Genomic DNA, 4,283 nt, shown 5'->3' with positions numbered 1-4,283 from the left:
GGGGGGATGGGGGAGAGATATGGTAGTGGGGGGGGGGGGGGGGGGACAGGGATGGGGGAGAGATATGGTAGTGGGGGGGGGGGTCAGCTGGTGGAGTGTCTGAGGCTTCTGTTCAGTCAGAGTCATGGGCCCTGAGGGGAGAGGTCTGCTGTGAGGCTGCTCTGAGGCCCTGAGGGGTGATGTCTGCTGTGAGGCTGCTCTGAGGCCCTGCGGGGAGAGGTCTGCTGTGAGGCTGCTCTGAGGCCCTGAGGTCTGCTGTGAGGCTGCTCTGAGGCCCTGAGGTCTGCTGTGAGGCTGCTCTGAGGCCCTGCGGGGAGAGGTCTGCTGTGAGGCTGCTCTGAGGCCCTGAGGTCTGCTGTGAGGCTGCTCTGAGGCCCTGAGGTCTGCTGTGAGGCTGCTCTGAGGCCCTGAGGTCTGCTGTGAGGCTGCTCTGAGGCCCTGAGGTCTGCTGCGAGGCTGCTCTGAGGCCCTGCGGGGAGAGGTCTGCTGTGAGGCCCTGCGGGGAGAGGTCTGCTGTGAGGCCCTGCGGGGAGAGGTCTGCTGTGAGGCTGCTCTGTGGCCCTGCGGGGAGAGGTCTGCTGTGAGGCCCTGCGGGGAGAGGTCTGCTGTGAGGCCCCTTAATGAACTGGTTTCTGCTTGCACCCATCAGGGCATGTTACAGACAGAGGTTTACAGCAGCGTCGGATAAGCTCATCTGTCCTGTCTCCTGTACTGATGACTGTGTCTCAAATGGCACCATGTTCCCTACACAGCCCTATTGGCCCTGGGCAAAAGCATAGGTAATACAATCCCATTTGGGGCGGTTTAGCATTTTTGGTCTGATCTCAACCATGTTTCTACCCAACAACATCATGCAGCCAAACAAAGAATACATTGGACACCTAGAGAGAGAGCAGATGGCACCTTTTTTTTTCTAAGAGTGTAGGTGTCTATACTGAACAAGAATAGAAGTGTGACATTCAACAATTTCAAAGATTTTGCTACAGTTCATATAAGGAAATCAGTCAATTGAAATAAATAAAGCCCTAATCTATGGATTTCACATGACTGGGCAAGGGGCGCAGCCATGGGTGGGCCTGGGAGGGCATAGGCCCACCCACTTGGGAAAAAGGCCCATCCAATCATAATGAGTTTTCCCCCACAAAACGGCTTTATTACAGACAGAAATACTCCTCAGCATAGAGAGATGTGTTGTGTTTGAGTAGAAAGATGAGATGTGTTGTGTTTGAGAAGAGAGATGTGTTGTGTTTGAGTAGAGAGATGTGTTGTGTTTGAGTAGAGAGATGTGTTGTGTTTGAGGAGAGATGTGTTGTGTTTGAGTAGAGAGATGTGTTGTGTTTGAGTAGAGAGATGTGTTGTGTTTGAGCAGAGAGATGTGTTGTGTTTGAGTAGAGAGATGTGTTGTGTTTGAGTAGAGAGATGTGTTGTGTTTGAGTAGAGATGTGTTGTGTTTGAGTAGAGAGATGTGTTGTGTTTGAGGAGAGATGTGTTGTGTTTGAGGAGAGATGTGTTGTGTTTGAGTAGAGAGATGTGTTGTGTTTGAGTAGAGAGATGTGTTGTGTTCGAGTAGAGATGTGTTGTGTTTGAGAAGAGATGTGTTGTGTTTGAGTAGAGAGATGTGTTGTGTTTGAGCAGAGAGATGTGTTGTGTTTGAGCAGAGAGATGTGTTGTGTTTGAGCAGAGAGATGTGTTGTGTTTGAGTAGAGAGATGTGTTGTGTTTGAGTAGAGAGATGTGTTGTGTTTGAGCAGAGAGATGTGTTGTGTTTGAGTAGAGAGATGTGTTGTGTTTGAGTAGAGAGATGTGCTGTGTTTGAGTAGAGAGATGTGTTGTGTTTGAGCAGAGAGATGTGTTGTGTTTGAGCAGAGAGATGTGTTGTGTTTGAGTAGAGAGATGTGTTGTGTTTGAGTAGAGAGATGTGTTGTGTTCGAGTAGAGATGTGTTGTGTTTGAGAAGAGATGTGTTGTGTTTGAGCAGAGAGATGTGTTGTGTTTGAGTAGAGAGATGTGTTGTGTTTGAGCAGAGAGATGTGTTGTGTTTGAGCAGAGATGTGTTGTGTTTGAGTAGAGAGATGTGTTGTGTTCGAGTAGAGATGTGTTGTGTTGTGTTTGAGTAGAGAGATGTGTTGTGTTTGAGTAGAGAGATGTGTTGTGTTTGAGCAGAGAGATGTGTTGTGTTTGAGCAGAGAGATGTGTTGTGTTTGAGCAGAGAGATGTGTTGTGTTTGAGCAGAGAGATGTGTTGTGTTTGAGTAGAGAGATGTGTTGTGTTTGAGTAGAGAGATGTGTTGTGTTTGAGCAGAGAGATGTGTTGTGTTTGAGTAGAGAGATGTGTTGTGTTTGAGTAGAGAGATGTGCTGTGTTTGAGTAGAGAGATGTGTTGTGTTTGAGCAGAGAGATGTGTTGTGTTTGAGCAGAGAGATGTGTTGTGTTTGAGTAGAGAGATGTGTTGTGTTTGAGTAGAGAGATGTGTTGTGTTCGAGTAGAGATGTGTTGTGTTTGAGAAGAGATGTGTTGTGTTTGAGCAGAGAGATGTGTTGTGTTTGAGTAGAGAGATGTGTTGTGTTTGAGCAGAGAGATGTGTTGTGTTTGAGCAGAGATGTGTTGTGTTTGAGTAGAGAGATGTGTTGTGTTCGAGTAGAGATGTGTTGTGTTGTGTTTGAGGAGAGATGTGTTGTGTTTGAGTAGAGAGATGTGTTGTGTTTGAGCAGAGAGATGTGTTGTGTTTGAGCAGAGATGTGTTGTGTTTGAGTAGAGAGATGTGTTGTGTTTGAGCAGAGAGATGTGTTGTGTTTGAGTAGAGAGATGTGTTGTGTTTGAGTAGAGAGATGTGTTGTGTTTGAGTAGAGAGATTTGTTGTGTTTGATCAGAGAGATGTGTTGTGTTTGAGCAGAGAGATGTGTTGTGTTTGAGCAGAGATGTGTTGTGTTTGAGCAGAGAGATGTGTTGTGTTTGAGCAGAGAGATGTGTTGTGTTTGAGCAGAGAGATGTGTTGTGTTTGAGCAGAGATGTGTTGTGTTTGAGTAGAGAGATGTGTTGTGTTTGAGTAGAGATGTGTTGTGTTTGAGAAGATATGTGTTGTGTTTGAGTAGAGAGATGTGTTGTGTTTGAGTAGAGATGTGTTGTGTTTAAGGAGAGATGTGTTGTGTTTGAGTAGAGATGTGTTGTGTTTGAGTAGAGATGTGTTGTGTTTGAGTAGAGATGTGTTGTGTTTGAGTAGAGAGATGTGTTGTGTTTGAGTAGAGATGTGTTGTGTTTGAGTAGAGAGATGTGTTGTGTTTGAGTAGAGAGATGTGTTGTGTTTGAGCAGAGATGTGTTGTGTTTGAGTAGAGAGATGTGTTGTGTTTGAGGAGAGATGTGTTGTGTTTGAGTAGAGAGATGTGTTGTGTTTGAGTAGAGATGTGTTGTGTTTGAGAAGAGATGTGTTGTGTTTGAGTAGAGATGTGTTGTGTTTGAGTAGAGAGATGTGTTGTGTTTGAGCAGAGAGATGTGTTGTGTTTGAGTAGAGAGATGTGTTGTGTTTGAGTAGAGAGATGTGTTGTGTTTGAGTAGAGAGATTTGTTGTGTTTGATCAGAGAGATGTGTTGTGTTTGAGCAGAGAGATGTGTTGTGTTTGAGCAGAGATGTGTTGTGTTTGAGCAGAGAGATGTGTTGTGTTTGAGCAGAGAGATGTGTTGTGTTTGAGCAGAGAGATGTGTTGTGTTTGAGCAGAGATGTGTTGTGTTTGAGTAGAGAGATGTGTTGTGTTTGAGTAGAGATGTGTTGTGTTTGAGAAGATATGTGTTGTGTTTGAGTAGAGAGATGTGTTGTGTTTGAGTAGAGATGTGTTGTGTTTAAGGAGAGATGTGTTGTGTTTGAGTAGAGATGTGTTGTGTTTGAGTAGAGATGTGTTGTGTTTGAGTAGAGATGTGTTGTGTTTGAGTAGAGAGATGTGTTGTGTTTGAGGAGAGATGTGTTGTGTTTGAGTAGAGAGATGTGTTGTGTTTGAGTAGAGAGATGTGTTGTGTTTGAGTAGAGAGATGTGTTGTGTTTGAGCAGAGAGATGTGTTGTGTTTGAGCATAGAGATGTGTTGTGTTTGAGCAGAGAGATGTGTTGTGTTTGAGCAGAGAGATGTGTTGTGTATGAGCAGAGATGTGTTGTGTTTGAGTAGAGAGATGTGTTGTGTTTGAGTAGAGATGTGTTGTGTTTGAGAAGATATGTGTTGTGTTTGAGTAGAGAGATGTGTTGTGTTTGAGTAGAGATGTGTTGTGTTTAAGGAGAGATGTGTTGTGTTTGAGTAGAGAT

The sequence above is a fragment of the Coregonus lavaretus genome, assembly GCF_964263955.1.
Source record: "Coregonus lavaretus genome assembly, chromosome: 1".
Classification (NCBI taxonomy): Eukaryota; Metazoa; Chordata; class Actinopteri; order Salmoniformes; family Salmonidae; genus Coregonus; species Coregonus lavaretus.
Note: the sequence above shows the minus strand (reverse complement) of the source record.